Source organism: Salvia splendens, chromosome 9 (genome assembly GCF_004379255.2).
Source record: "Salvia splendens isolate huo1 chromosome 9, SspV2, whole genome shotgun sequence".
In the NCBI taxonomy this organism is placed as follows: domain Eukaryota; kingdom Viridiplantae; phylum Streptophyta; class Magnoliopsida; order Lamiales; family Lamiaceae; genus Salvia; species Salvia splendens.
In genome coordinates, this window is record NC_056040.1 from 35310302 (window position 1) to 35326150 (window position 15849).

Genomic DNA, 15849 nt, shown 5'->3' on the forward strand with positions numbered 1-15849 from the left:
AGTTTTGAGTCACTATATATCACATTTTGGAGGCCTAAATTGAAGATACATGATGCATTTTCGTCCAAGTTGGAGCAACCAAAATGAAGAGTCATTTTTAAGTTACTTTTTGAGTTAAATAAGTGACTTTAGATGTCCTAAAGTCACACCAATAGTTTAGGAGTTACTTTTCACTTATTATGAGTCATTCTAAAGGTCTTAAGTTGTACTAATGATATGAGACTTTCAAGAGTCCATTCTAGCCTATAAATAGGCTTGTAAGCATGTCATTTGAGGACACCATTGATCAAATACGAAAATAGACTTTGTCTTGTGAGTTGAATTCTCTTTGTAGAGTTTTTCACTTGTTTGGAACTTATCAAGATACTTTGAGCAAGTTCTTGTGGCGTTCAACCATACCGAGGTTCTTGGCTGATCATATAGCCAACGGGTCGAGGTTTTCCAAGCTCTGGAAGTGGATCAAACCAGATTATCAATCAAGGGAGTCCGCTGCCAAACCTTATACGTGGGGTTCTTGGATCAATATATCTAACGGGTCCTTCGTCCTATCCCAATCCATATCATTTGGTATCACGAGCCATCTGGTATTGATCTATTCTTAGCTTTACCTTACATTCATATCTTAGTTTTAAAAAAAAAATCGAAAAAAAAAGTGAGAAAGGCTAGCACAACTTTATCTTCATTTTATCTAGTTGTTGCAAAAAGAAAAAAAAATGGGCCAAAAAAAAAAAGTACATATAGTAAACATCTTTTTTTTTTTTTTTTTTTTTTTTTTTTTTTTTTTTCAAACACCTCTACGGTGGAGGGTTCGTGGGTCCCTCATCCCTATATTTCCAAAAGTGATAATTACAAGGCGTGGCCACACCCAAAAGTGGTGTGCCGTGACAAATTCAAGAGTAGTATGCGGTCCGATCCCACAAGGTTCGGACCTCATCATACTCCTTTCCAAAATACAATTAACCAAAAAGCTAGTCACTAGTGTCTCCCATCGTCTCATGATCAACTTTGATGCCCGTCCCCGTCTAGGTTTCGGATGTGCGACACTCCCATCTCGTCCAATCTAACCAAGTCCAACAGTTCTCTCGGTGCTGAGTTGTAGTGCATTCGTAGGCCACTGTCTTGGACTAGCCCCATTTTCGCAAGGAAGTCCGCCGCTTTGTTCCCCTCCCTGTGTATGAAGGTGGCTCGGAAATTGAGATGGCGTTTGAGAATGGTTAGTTGCGCCACCGCTTGCCGAGCTAGTGCCGGGCCCCATCCTGTCCCATTGACCAATTTGATTGCTTGCTCTGCATCTGACTCAATCCAGATTGGTAGGCCGAATTCCTTGGCTATATTTAGCCCGTGAATCATGGCCAACAGCTCCGCTTCTAAAGCCGAGTGGGCTTCAAGGGGTGTGCTGACGGCGGCGAGCATCTTACCCGAGTGGTCTCGAATAATCCCTCCAGCCCCTGTTCTGCCGTTCGCTTCATTGTAGGAGCCATCCGTGTTGAGCTTTATCCACGGCTGATCCGGGGGGTTCCATTTGATTGCCATGGCTAGGGGTAGCGCCCTGATTGCCGCCGCTTGTTGGGGAATATTGATTCCAAGTTTAACTCCCTTCCAATGTTTCGGCTTCAAGCTTCCATTAGACATAGCATTTCGAATGAACATGTGGACCTGCCATACCACGTTTTGTGGTTTAAACTGTGTGCCTTGGTGGCGGCTCCTGTTTCTCTCCGACCAGATAAACCAAAGGATGAGGTATGGAGTGGCTCGGCTAAGATGTTTCTTGTTCGGCTGTTGGCACCTTCGCGCCCACACTTCGATTCTCGTAGGGATTGTGTCATTGATATGGATGCGGGGGAACGGCCCTGTGAACCAGCCGTCGAACTCACTCCATACTCTGCGAGCTCCATATCCCTGGATGAAGAGGTGTTGGAGTGACTCAGTGTTCGGTCTGTGGGGGCAGCATTGGCACTTAGAGGCTAGCTCAATCTCCCGCCACTGAAGTTTCGTGTCAACCGGCACCCGATTGGAGAGAAGCCTCCAGATAAAGATGGCTATTGAGTTGGTGAGGCCTACCTTCCAAACATCCCCCAAACCATGGATGATCGGGTTTCGTCCTCGAAGTGTGTCCCATGTCGAAGCCACCGTGAATTCCCCATGCTTAGAGAGGTTCCACCTCAGGATATCCTGTTCGTCATGGAGGATCGGTGTATTAATGATGCCATCGATAACATGCTGAGGAAGGCCGGCCTGATTGTGAAGGAGTTGAAGCTTGGGCACATCCCAACCACCATTTGTAATGAACTCCGAGACCCGGGTGGTTGGTCTTCCCCTATCATCAAGACTAAGTTCCCTCAGAGGGCTATCGCCAAGCCAAATGTCATCCCAGAAGTAGATGTCCCCTTGTCCCACTAGCCATCTTATGTGCGGTTGCGCGAGGGGCCATGCTCTTGAGAGCCTTCTCCACGTAGGGCTACTCCTGCTCGGCAATCTCAAGGTGAGCGGTGTGGAGTTGGAGCAATATTTTGCCATCATGTATCTTGCCCAAAGGGAGTTTTGCTCCCGAAAGCGCCACCAAAGTTTGATATTGAAGGCGCGGAGGACCTCCATAGTTTTTCGGATCCCAAGGCCTCCTTCATCAGTGGGCCGGCACATTTGTTCCCATCCAATCCAATGGGTCCGCTTCTTTTCATTCGTAGACCCCCAAAAGAATCGGGCCATTTGTTGATCAAGTTGCTTGAGGGTACCGGCCGTGGGCTCGACGGCTTGAAAGATGTGCAAGGGGATCGCTTCAAGAGTGCTCTTAATCAACGTAAGCCTTCCTCCAAAGGATAGGTGACGGTGTGCCCATCCTGAGATCCTTCTTGCAATCTTTTCCCGTAGAAATAGGAACATGTCCGTGCGTTTGGCACCACGATAGATAGGGACTCCGAGATAGAGAAAAGGAAAGGCCCCTCTAGAGAAGCCTCCTTCCGCCTGGATCGAGTTTGCCCAATGCTCATGGGCCTCGGCAATATAGAAATTACTCTTGGCGAGGCTGACTTGTTGGCCGGAGACTCTTTCATATTTTTCGAGACAGGCTCTTAGCCGGCGCATAGGATTTGCCGCCGCTTGAGTGAAGATGATAATGTCGTCCGCATAGGCTAGATGGCTGATCTCCATGCATCTCCGGGAGGCTTTGAACGTCATGTCCTTTTGGCCGAGGATGAGCTTATCTAATGCTCGGGACAGGTAGTCCGCAGCGATTACGAACAGAGCGGGGGAGATCGGGTCTCCTTGCCGAAGTCCTCGAGTTGATCTAAAGAAGCCCGAGGGTGCCCCGTTAACAAGGACCGAGAACCAGCAATACCCAATACACCTCTCCATAAGTGAAATCCATGAATCCGGGAAACCCATACGGCGTAAAACTTTGAAAAGGAATGGCCATTGGACCCTATCATAGGCTTTAGCCATGTCAATCTTTACTGCCACATTAGGCGCTGGGGAGCATCTAGCAAGCTCATGGAACATCTCTTGAGCCAGAAGTGCGTTGTCGTTAAGGAGCCGACCTTTGACAAATCCACTTTGGTTTGGGGAGATGACCTGTGGGAGGAAAGGAGAGAGTCGAGAGGTGAGTACCTTGGTAATGATCTTGTTTAGAACATTGCAGAGACTAATGGGTCGGTAGTCGGTCCATGACTCCGGCGATGCCTTCTTTGGGATAAGGACTATGCTTGTGGCCGTGATGCTCCTTGGCAGGAAGGCCCCTCTGAAGAACTGTCTGATTGCTTCCACTACCTCCGGCCCCACAATGGGCCAGCAGGCTTGATAGAAGGTGGCCGAGAAGCCGTCGGGTCCGGGTGCACTATCTCCGGAAATGCAAAAGGTGGCACTCCTGACCTCGTCCGCACTTGGAGCATCTGCGATGTCAACGAACTGCTCGGCTGAGTGGACCTGCTGGATTAGGTCGAGGTCTGGGTCTTCAAGTGTCGGATTGTTGGGGGCAAGGAGTTGTTGGAAGAACTCCACTGCGGACTTTTTAATCTCGGCTTCCTCGGTGAGCTCCTGCCCATTGGCACGAATCGAATGGATGCGGAGACGAACCCTCTTTTGTTTCACCCAGCTTTGGTAGAACCGGGTATTTTTGTCTCCCTCGGCAAGCCACCTCAAAGCTGCCTTCTGTCGCCAAAAATCTTCTTCCATTCTCAGCAGAAGGATGTACTCGGCAATGTGTTTGTTGAACGCTGTCCTGTGATCCGGAGTCGGCCTTGCTTCGAAACAAGATTGGGCCAGAGCAATTTCTTCCTCCTTTTCTTTTATATTAGCATGGATGTTCCCAAAAACCTCTTTGTTCCACTCCTTAAGGGCCTTTTTAACTCTGGCCTGCTTGATTTGAATGTTTAGGATTCCACCCGCCCCCGTGGGCTCCTCCCATGCTTTTTGCACTACGGCCATGAATCCTTCATGTCGGATCCACATGTTCTGGAACCTGAAAGCCTTGGCTCCAGCGGATGTGTTCATCTTCGTGCACCTGACAAGAATTGGTCCATGGTCCGAGGCAATCCGGGGGAGATTCGTAACCCGAGTAGCCTCGAAGGTCTTAGTCCAATCCTCACTGACAAGCACTCTATCCAACCTTTCAAAAAGGCCATTCTTGGCCCAAGTGAATGCCGCTCCATCAAAACCAGGGTCAAGCAGCCTACAATCTTCCGTTGCCTCCGCAAAATCTACCATCTCGGCTTGCCGGTTGGTATCACTTCCGACTCTGTCTTGGTGAGATAGAATGGTGTTGAAATCGCCACCGATGATCCAAGGTGTTCCCTCAAGGGGCCCGGCAATCTCTCTCATCTTGTCCCATAAGTGATGTCTTTCAGCCCTTGTACATTTGGCGTACACGGCTGAGATGGCCACCGGCCTAGCAAGGCGGTGGGATTTGAGGTACCCGTGAAGAATTTGTTCCGAGTCAACCTCAATATCAAAAGTGGACCCCTCTTCCGCAAACATCCAAATCTTCCCGTTCGTGTTCGAACCAATGAAGGACAGCCCCAAGGCCTTAGAGAAACGGTCCGGGTCCGGTTGTGTGAGCGGTTCCATTATTGCAAGAAATAAAACATTATGACAATCAATAAGTCTTTTCAGAACGTTTTGAGTGGGCGCATTCGCGATCCCCCTCACGTTCCAAAACATGAGATTGTACGACATTATTAACAAGAAGGGTGCGTACCCAAAGAGGTTGAAGGCCCTCCTTGATAGTCAGTGCGGTGTTGCTCTTTGTTCGGAGCGACCTCCTCGGCGTCCTCGGCCGAACTGTTGCCTCCAAACTTCTCGGCCCCCACGTGCAATTCCATGGGGTCTTCGTCCGCATCCCCACAATTCTCAACATCAAATTCTCCGTTCTCCATGAGAGAATAATATTGGTTAGTGCTCATGTGGTTCTTTGCCGAGAAGAACCCACGCCCCCTTGTCAAAGCATGACGCGCGCCTCCTCTCGGATTCCCTCGCCGAACTGGTGAGACCAAGCTCCTCGCATTGGGGGAGCCCCACTCCACGTCCATGTTCCCACATGGTGATGGTGGTTCGGTGGTGGGATGCAATGGATTCCCCCGGTTCGGTGGGGACTTCCCAATCTCGATCCCGACAATGAGCCCGGCATTTTGAGTTCCGGAGCTCGGTCCGCTCCCAAAAGTAGAGTCACCCTTGGAGTTCGGTCCCTCCCAGGAAGTACCACCGGTATCCTCCCCATTTGTTTTGTTATTGTTTGGTCGATCACCGGCCTTGCCTTGCTTCTTCCCCTGATGTTTCCATTCATTGGAGCTGGAGGCATTCTTCCCCATATCTTGCTTCCCCTTCTCGGTCTGTCTCTCGGGTTGTGGCTGTTTTGGCGGGCCGTTGTGGTAGTTTCTCTTTGGCGGCCGTTCCTTCTTGCCCGTCGCATAGCACACCTCACTTGCATGGCCGACATGTTTGCATTCTTGGCAATATGATGGTATCTTGTCCCATCGGACTCGCTGCACCGTTTCTCGCCCACCAAGGTCGAGGATTATCTCTTCGGTAGGTGGTTTTGTGATGTCTATCTCGATGCAAATTCGGGCAAATGAAAGCCGAGTCTTGTTTGCCGTGGCTCGATCAATTTGTATTGGATTGCCGAGAAGCTTGCCGATGGCGAATAAGGCGGATTGGTCGAAAAGATGAATGGGGAGGCCAATTAGGTTGCACCAAATTGCCGCAATAGGGGACTCGCAGTAAGCATCAAAGTCCGGGGACCATTTGAAGACCCTCATCGGGTGTCGGTCAATGAGCCAAACGGGCGTACCCCTTGGGCCTCCAAGGATTCGGGCATAGTCCGCCAAGTCCTCGCATTGAATGAGAATATGTTTAGCATTAATGTACTTCCAACTAAATCCACATCGAAGTTTAATATTATCGAGGGTCTTTTGGATTTGCAGTCCCGTAGGGATAGAGTGAGAGAACTTACCCACAATGGCGTGTCCCATGCTCTCAGCAAGCTTTTGAGTTTCCGCTCCGGAGAAGTAGATGGCCGGGATGCCGTCGGACACTGAAGCAAATCCAATGTTCTGGAGCTTATCCGGCTCAAAGGCTTGAGGGCCGGTAGGGTCAGTCGAGCCTTTAAGCATGTCCGCCATCGTTTTCGGCCGACCGGGGTGGCATGAGGCGCCTTCACCCCGGCCTTGTAGAGTGTTACTCGCCGAGCCCGACGGGGTACCCATAAGCAAGTCCGCCATCGATTTCGGCCACGGCGAGGACCCCGGGGTAGCTTCTACCCCCCCAAGTTGATTAACTACATTCGGCCCTCGTGTTGCGGCATCCGCCGTGGACTTAGGTGTATTTCCATTTCTCTTCGGATTGTTGAGTTCGGCTTCTCCGTTCTCGGTGTGGATCTTCTCGGCACCTACGTTGCCGTTGTGTGCCCTTCTCGGCTTTTCCATTCTTGGCTTTTCGGCTTTTTCTTTCTCGGTGTGGATCTTCTCGACTTTTTCCTTCTCGGTGAGGATCTGTTCGGCATCATCCATAGGCGTATCGTTGGATGTTGGTGTGTCTCTTGTCACTGCAACCATCTCGGTACTAGGCGTGGCCTTGTTCGTCGTCTCGATAAAAGGCTTTTCCCGGTAGTCGTTAGGGTTCGACTTCGGTCGCGGCTGGCCGAGCTCCGCACTGTAATGTTCCGAACTAGCCTCAAACGTAGCTCGGAGCTTGCTAGTTCGTCCTCGTTCGAGAGGGGGGAAGTCCTCAAGAGAGGGTCCATTCCCATCCCGAGGTGTGTGTGTGACACTTTGCATGCATCCCGAAGAGTTTAGGGGGAACTCTGGTGGTTTGTGACCGGCCGTAATGAGAGGTTGCGCAACCAATGTGTCTAGCATCTCCGCCGAGTCCAAGGCGGCTAAGTGGATGATTTCGGCCTTTTTTGGTTGCGTTGGGGCCTCCACGACAATCATCTCACGTGAGCTCTTGGAACGGAAAGGAGTTAGCGCACTTTCGGAAGGAGGTTTTGGTCTCCAAGCCAATTCGGGAAGGTTGGGTTGCTGCAGAAAGGAGCTAGATTTTTGTTGTTTTGGGGGCTCAACGGATGCATTGGGGCCAGCATCACGTGGTGTTCCGAAGTGGCAAGGCGTCAAGGAACTTTCGGAAAGTGATTTTGTTGTTGTGCCCATTTCGGGCAAGTTGACTAGCGCGTCCACCAAGGCCTTTTGACCCATGCTAGAGCCATCTCTCTCCAAGCAGCCATCATGTGGGGGGTTGTGCTCTCCTCCGTCACCGGTCCCCGCGTTTGCGCCGGCCGCAAGGTCATCGGCCGAAGCGTTGCCAACAGTTCCGGCGCCGGCAAGTTCTTCATTAATCTTAGCTTCATCTTCACCGTTGGGATTAGGGGAGGGCTCCATCGACGTCGGGAAGATGGGGCCTTTGCATTTTGGACTTCCGACCGGCGAGCTCCCTTCGGCCCCGAAATCAATCTTCTTCCTAAGTTGCTTGTCCTCCGGCATCGGTGAGGGTACGAACCTTTTCCGACCAGTGCCTTTGGTGGGAGGGGCTGGTGTACTTTTCCGTGCCTTCACCTTCATTTTCAAAGTTTTCCTCGCCATTTTCTTGCAGGGAGAAATTATGGCGGAAGACTCCTCCGACGTGAAAGTCATTGGCTGGTCCGAGAGAGGGTCCTCGGCCGACCGGAGGACCATTAGCTGGTCCGAGATGGTGCGCGGTTCTTCGGACTCCGGGGGGGGATCCGGCGGGAGCTCCGGCATGATCGAGAGAGCGAGTCGAGTCACCAGCCGCTCCGGAGCTTTGTTCGTGCCTTAGCCAATGGAGTGGGTTGGTTGGTGAGAATCCGAGGTCGGGAGGGTGGTGGGTGGCTGGTGGAGCGGGGGCGTGAGGGGGACCGTCGACGGTGGTGAGCCGACTGAGAATGGGGTTAGGCGGCGATGTGGGAACTCAAAACGTGGTGGGGGATTCTAGAGAGAAGGGAGAGCGTCTCTCTCTAACTTATATAGTAAACATCTTTACCTTCTTTTATCCATTATCTTTTTTGCTTTACAAAAAGAAGCAAACAAAAAAAACCAGAAAAAAAAAACCCAAATACATTTTTCACATCATTTTCTCGACCATTTCCTTTCATCCTTCATTCAAGGGCTAAAGTTGGTTGATTGCTATTTGTTCTTGTTTGTTCTTGATTTGTTTTATACTTGTGTTTTCTTTGCAAAAGAGAAAGAGTGGTAAAAGGCTTGAGAGGTGAGGTTATTTGAGGGGAGGTAAAAGCCAACGAGTGATATACACGAGTGTTTTGTGAGGTTTATTTTTTTGTGTGATACACGAGTGAACTGTGAGGATGGATTCTACTGACGATCATATTCCAGTTGATCCTACGTTGAAAGCCATGCAACAACAATTTGCAAGGTTTGCACGGATTCTGGAAAGTGTTTCAGGGCGGTTGGAGAGGCTAGAAGTTCAGGCAACAAATGAAAATAATAACAAGGAGGAAGAGAGTGGAGGAGAAGATGATGCTTCATATAGGCATCGAAATGAGAGACGTGGAAACGGTAGAAGAGGGCGTACAAATGAAGTGGATGGTGATTTGAGAAGCATCAAACTGAAGATCCCAACATTCCAAGGAAGGAGTGACCCCGAAGCTTATTTGGAGTGGGAGAGAAAGGTGGATCTCATCTTTGAATGTCACAACTATTCCGAGGAGAAAAAGGTTAGACTTGCTGCTATTGAATTCGCTGACTATGTTATAGTTTGGTGGGATCAATTGACAACTAGTACAAGGCGATATGGAGGAAGACCGGTTTCGACTTGGGAAGAAATGAAAAGCATAATGCGTAAGAGATTTGTACCTTCTCATTATTTTCGTGAATTGTATCAAAAATTACAATCTATGAAACAAGGTACTAAATCTGTTGATGAGTACTACAAAGACATGGAGATTGCCATGATTAGGGCAAATGTTGAAGAAGATAGAGAAGCAACTATGGCTCGATTCTTATGTGGGCTGGATAGGGAGATTACAAACATTGTAGAGCTTCAACACTATGTGGAGTTGGAGGACATGGTTCATATGGCCATGAAGGTGGAGGGACAATTGAAGAAGAAGGGAACAATCCAAAAGAATTTTTCAACAAGTTCTCATTCTTCAAGGACAAAAGAGTGGACTTCATCCAAATCCAATTTTGGGGCAGGTTCTAAACCCCAAAATGAAGCGTCGACATCCAAGTCCAAAGAATTTGAGAAGGGTAAAGGTATTTCTACTTCTACTTCTACTCGAAATAGAGATATCAAATGTTTTCGTTGTCAAGGTGTTGGACACATTGCATCTCAATGTCCAAACAAAAGGGTGATGATTTTGAAGCCAAATGGAGAGATAGAATCTGAAAGTGAACGTGAAGATGATAATGAGGAGGAGGAGGATAAACAATTGGAGGAGATTGGACCAGAACATGGAGAACTTTTGGTCGTTCGAAGGGCTCTAAACATGCAAAACAGAAATGATGATCAACAAAGGGAGAACATCTTCCACACAAGGTGTTTGGTCCAAGGTAAACTTTGCATAATGATTATTGATGGTGGTAGTTGTGCAAATGTTGCAAGTTCTAAAATGGTGGAAAAGTTGAGCTTAACAAAGGAAAAACATCCTAATTCGTACAAGCTACAATGGCTTAATGAATGTGGAGAAATTCGAGTGACTAAGCGAGTTCTAATTTCGTTTTCAATTGGCAATTATAAAGATGATGTTCTTTGTGATGTTGTGCCAATGCATGCTAGTCACATTCTTTTGGGGAGGCCATGGCAGTTTGATCGTAGAGTGACTTATGATGGATTTCACAACCACTACACCTTCAAGCACAACAACAAGTCTATCATGCTTGTCTCTTTGACACCTCAAAAAGTTCAAGAAGATCAACAGAAATTATCTCAAGCAAGGAGAGCTCGTGAGGTTGAGAGAAAAAAAAGCGAGGGCATTGAAAAAGAGTCGAGTGAAAAGAGTCGAGAGAAAAGTAAGAATGAGGGAAAAGAAAAAAAGAATTTCTATGTGAGAGCAAAAGAAATAAAGAGTGCAATAGTTAAAGAAAAGAGTGTTTTCATCTTAGTGTACAAAGAGTCTTTGTTTACCACTAACGAATTAACCACTTCTTTGTCAAGTACTTTTGTGTCTCTTTTACAAGAATTCGAGGATGTCTTTCTCGAGGATGAACCAAGTGGATTACCTCCATTAAGAGGTATTGAACATCAAATTGACTTTGTTCCCGGTGCAGTTCTACCAAACCGACCAGCCTATAGGGCCAATCTCGAAGAGACTAAGGAAATTCAAAGGCAAGTGCAAGAGTTGTTGGAGAAACGAAAAATCCGTGAGAGCATGAGTCCATGTGCTGTGCCGGTAATTGTTGTTTCTAAGAAAGATGGATCATGGAGGATGTGCACCGACTGTCGAGCAATCAACAAAATCACTGTAAAGTATCGCTATCCTATTTCTAGGCTAGATGATATGCTTGATGAATTGCATGGATCTGTTGTGTTTAGTAAGATCGATTTGAAAAGTGGTTATCATCAAATTCGCATTAGAGAAGGAGATGAATGGAAAACAGCCTTTAAAACAAAATTTGGTCTATATGAGTGGTTAGTCATGCCTTTTGGTTTAACTAATGCACCAAGCACTTTCATGAGATTGATGCACCATGTTTTGAGAAAATTCATTGGAAAATTTGTGGTTGTTTATTTTGATGATATTCTTGTCTATAGCAAAAATGTGGATGAACATCTTAACCATGTGCATGCTATTTTGGACACCTTAAGAAAAGAATCATTGTATGCTAATCTCAAGAAGTGTTCATTTTGCATGGAAAGTTGTTTTTCTTGGTTTTGTTATAAGTGCTAATGGGATTGAAATGGAAAAGGAGAAGGTGAAAGCTATTTTAGAATGGCCAATTCCTCAAAATGTAGCACAAGTTAGAAGTTTTCATGGTCTTGCAAGTTTTTATAGGAGGTTTGTCAAGGATTTTAGTACAATTGCTGCACCTTTGAATGAAATTGTGAAAAAGGATGTTTGTTTTTATTGGGGAGAAAAACAAGAGCATGCTTTTAATCTCCTTAAAGAAAAACTTACAATTGCACCAATTCTTTCTTTGCCTAACTTTGATAACATGTTTGAGCTTGAATGTGATGCATCTGGAGTAGGCATCGGAGCTGTTTTGTTGCAAGATGGAAAGCCAATCGCTTACTTTAGCGAAAAGTTGAAAGGAGCTCAATTGAACTATCCAACGTATGACAAGGAGTTATATGCGTTGGTTAGAGCTTTGGAAACATGGCAGCATTACTTGTGGCCTAGAGAGTTTGTAATTCATACGGATCATGAATCTCTCAAGTACTTGCATTTCCCTATGTAATCAAATACAAAAAGGGAAAAGAAAACATTGTGGCTGATGCATTGTCTCGGAGGTACATCTTGATCACTAATTTGAGTTCTAAGTTGCTTGGTTTTGAGTTGATTAAGGAAATGTATGATAATGACCCGGACTTTTCTTCTATCTATTTAGCTTGTGAGCATGCTGCATTTGACAAGTTCTATAGGCATGATGGCTATTTGTTTAGAGAAAATAAACTGTGCATTCCTAAAGGTTCTATGCATGAATTGCTTGTGCGTGAAGCACATGGTGGTGGTTTAATGGAGCATTTTGGAGTCCATAAGACAATGGATGTTTTGCATGAACATTTCTTTTGGCCTAAAATGCGTGTGGATGTTGAAAGAATTTGTTAAAGATGCATAACTTGCATGCAAGCCAAGTCTAAATCACACCCACATGGTTTGTACAAACCGTTACCAATTCCTAGTGCACCTTGGGAGGATATTTCAATGGACTTTGTTGTTGGTTTTCCAAGAACAAAAAGAGGTAGAGATTCAGTTTTTGTGGTTGTTGATAGGTTTTCAAAAATGGCACATTTTATTCCATGTCACAAAATTGATGATGCATCTCATATCGCTGATTTGTTCTTTAAAGAAATTGTCCGTTTGCATGGTGTTCCTAGATCAATTGTGAGTGATCGAGATGCTAAATTTGTGAGTCATTTTTGGCGAGTGTTGTGGAATAAGTTAGGAACTAAACTCTTGTTTTCTACTACTTGTCATCCACAAACTGATGGACAAACTGAAGTAGTTAATAGGACTTTGTCTCAATTACTACGAACTTTAGTTAAAAAGAACTTAAAAAGTTGGGAGGAATGCTTACCTTTTGCTGAATTTGCTTATAATCGAAGTGTTCATTCTGCTACTAACTTTTCTCCATTTGAAGTTGTGTATGGTTTTAATCCATTGAGCCCACTAGATTTGATTCCAATACCTATTGAAGATCGTGCAAGTCTTGATGGAAAAGCTAAGGCCGAAATGGTGAAAAGATTGCATGAAAGGGTAAGACTCAACATTGAAAAGAGGACAGAACAATATGCAAAGCAAGCCAACAAGGGTCGGAAACAAGTCATCTTTGAGTCGGGAGATTGGGTTTGGTTGCATATGAGAAAGGAGAGATTTCCTTCGAAAAGAAAGTCCAAGTTGCAGCCAAGAGGAGATGGACCATTCCAAGTGATTGGAAAAGTCAATGATAATGCTTACAAACTTGACTTACCTGGTGAGTTTAATGTAAGTGCTACTTTCAATGTTTCTGATTTATCTCCTTATGTTGGTGAATTAGATTGAGGACGAATCCTCTTGAAGAAGAAGGGAATGATGGAGCTACACCCAAGCTGATCTACAAGGACAAAAAGATGGATCCATTGTTCATTCAAAGTGGACCAATTACAAGAGCTAGAGCTAAGAAGATAAAGGAGTCCATGATGCTTTTAGTTGATGAAATAAAAGCCCAATTCCAAGACCAATCTACATTGGGCCAAATGGTAAATATTATTCAAGTTAGTGGGCAGCCCAATGCATGAAGTTTTGAGTCACTATATATCACATTTTGGAGGCCCAAATTGAAGATACATGATGCATTTTCGTCCAAGTTGGAGCAACCAAAATGAAGAGTCATTTTTAAGTTACTTTTTGAGTTAGATAAGTGACTTTAGATGTCCTAAAGTCACACCAATAGTTTAGGAGTTACTTTTCACTTATTATGAGTCATTCTAAAGGTCTTAAGTTGTACTAATGATATGAGACTTTCAAGAGTCCATTCTAGCCTATAAATAGGCTTGTAAGCATGTCATTTGAGAACACCATTGATCAAATACGAAAATAGACTTTGTCTTGTGAGTTGAATTCTCTTTGTAGAGTTTTTCACTTGTTTGGAACTTATCAAGACACTTTGAGCAAGTTCTTGTGGCGTTCAACCATACCGAGGTTCTTGGCTGATCATATAGCCAACGGGTCGAGGTTTTCTAAGCTCTGGAAGTGGATCAAACCAGATTATCAATCAAGGGAGTCCGCTGCCAAACCTTATACGTGGGGTTCTTGGATCAATATATCCAACGGGTCCTTCGTCCTATCCCAATCCATATCATTCGGCTTGATGGTCCCATTGGCCATGTTGTTGTGGATAAACATCTGAACTTGCCACACCACGTTGTACGATTTGAATTGGGTTTGCTCATGCCGGCTTCTGTTACGCTCCGCCCAAATGTACCAAAGGATGAGGTACGGAATGACTCGGCAGAGATGTTTTCTATCATCCTGTTGCCTCTGGTGCGACCAGACCTCTAATCTATCCGGAATGGTGTCATTTATCCGCAGAGAGGGTGCAGACCCTCCAAACCACCCGTCGAACTCTCGCCATACACAAAATGCACCTCGGCCTTGGATGAAGAGGTGCTGAAGGGATTCGGTGTTAGGGCTCCTGGGGCAGCATTGGCATTTTGAGGCCAGTTCGATCTTCCTCCACTGGAGTTTGGAGTCGACCGAGATGTGGTTCGACAGGAGGCGCCAGTTAAAGATTGCAATAGAGTTAGTCAGGCCGGCCCTCCAAATGTCATCGAGCCCCTGAATCCTTGGTCTATGTGTGCGAATGGTGTCCCATGTTGTTGCTAATGAGAATTCTCCAAGTCTAGAAAGGGACCACCTTGGGATATCCGGTTCCCCAGCAATGACCGGAGTATCTAGGATCTGAGATATTACCTGCTGTGGTAGGCCGGCCTGGTCGTGAAGTTGTTGGAGCTTGGCTTCATTCCACTCGCCATCCATGAGAAAGTCCTCAACCAAGGAGTTGTGGTCGCCCCTCTCATCAAAACTTAGGGACCGAATAGTGGCGTCGCCCACCCAAATGTCATCCCAAAAGTAGATTTCTCCTTTGCCCACCACCCATCTAATGTGAGGGTTCGCCTGATGTCTCGCTCGCATGAATCTTTTCCAAGTTGGGCTATTGTGCCCGGAGGGGTTGGCCGCAAGGGGGGAAGTCTTCGTGCAGTATTTCATCTTCATATATCTAGCCCAAAGCGAACTTTGCTCTCGAAAACGCCACCATAGCCTGATGTTGAAGGCACGGAGCACTTCTTTGGATTTTCGAACCCCGAGCCCCCCTTCAGAAGTCGGGAGGCATATCTGATCCCATCTAATCCAATGTGTTTTCTTTCTCTCATTTGTCGAACCCCTGAAGAACCGAGCCATCTGTTGGTCCAATTGCTTGAGAGCCCCGGAGGTTGGCTCGATAGCTTGGAAGATGTGGAGTGGCACCGCTTTGAGTGTGCTCTTGATGAGAGTAAGCCTTCCTCCAAACGAAAGATGACGGTGCGCCCAGCCCGTAACTCTCGCAGCAATCTTTTCCCGGAGGAACAAAAACATGTCTGTACGCTTCACCCCTCGATAGATAGGGACCCCAAGATAAAGGAAAGGGAAAGTACCTCGAGAAAATCCACCTTCGGCTTGGATTAGGTCGGCGCATCTCTCGTGTTTCTCGGCAATGTAGAAATTACTTTTTGCGAGGTTGATCTGTTGTCCAGAGATTCCCGCATATTCATCAAGACATGCTCTGAGCCGTCTTAGCGGGGCTTCCGCCGCTTGAGTGAAAATCACAATATCATCAGCATAGGCAAGGTGGCTAACCTCCATGGAGCCTCGTGAGGCCTTAAAAGTCATCTCCTTCTTCCCTAGGATTAATCTGTCCAAAGCCCTTGAGAGGTAATCCGCGGCAATCACAAACAGGGCGGGTGAAATAGGGTCACCTTGTCTAAGGCCACAGGATGACTGGAAGAAACCGGAAGGAATTCCATTAATTAGGACCGAGAACCAACATGAGCCCACGCACCTCTCAATCATGGATATCCACCGGGTCGGGAATCCCATCCGGTCCAAAACCTTGATCAGAAGAGGCCACTGAACTCTGTCGTAGGCTTTAGCCATGTCGATCTTGATCGCAACATTGGGGGCCGGGGAGCTTCTCGATAACTCATGGAACATCT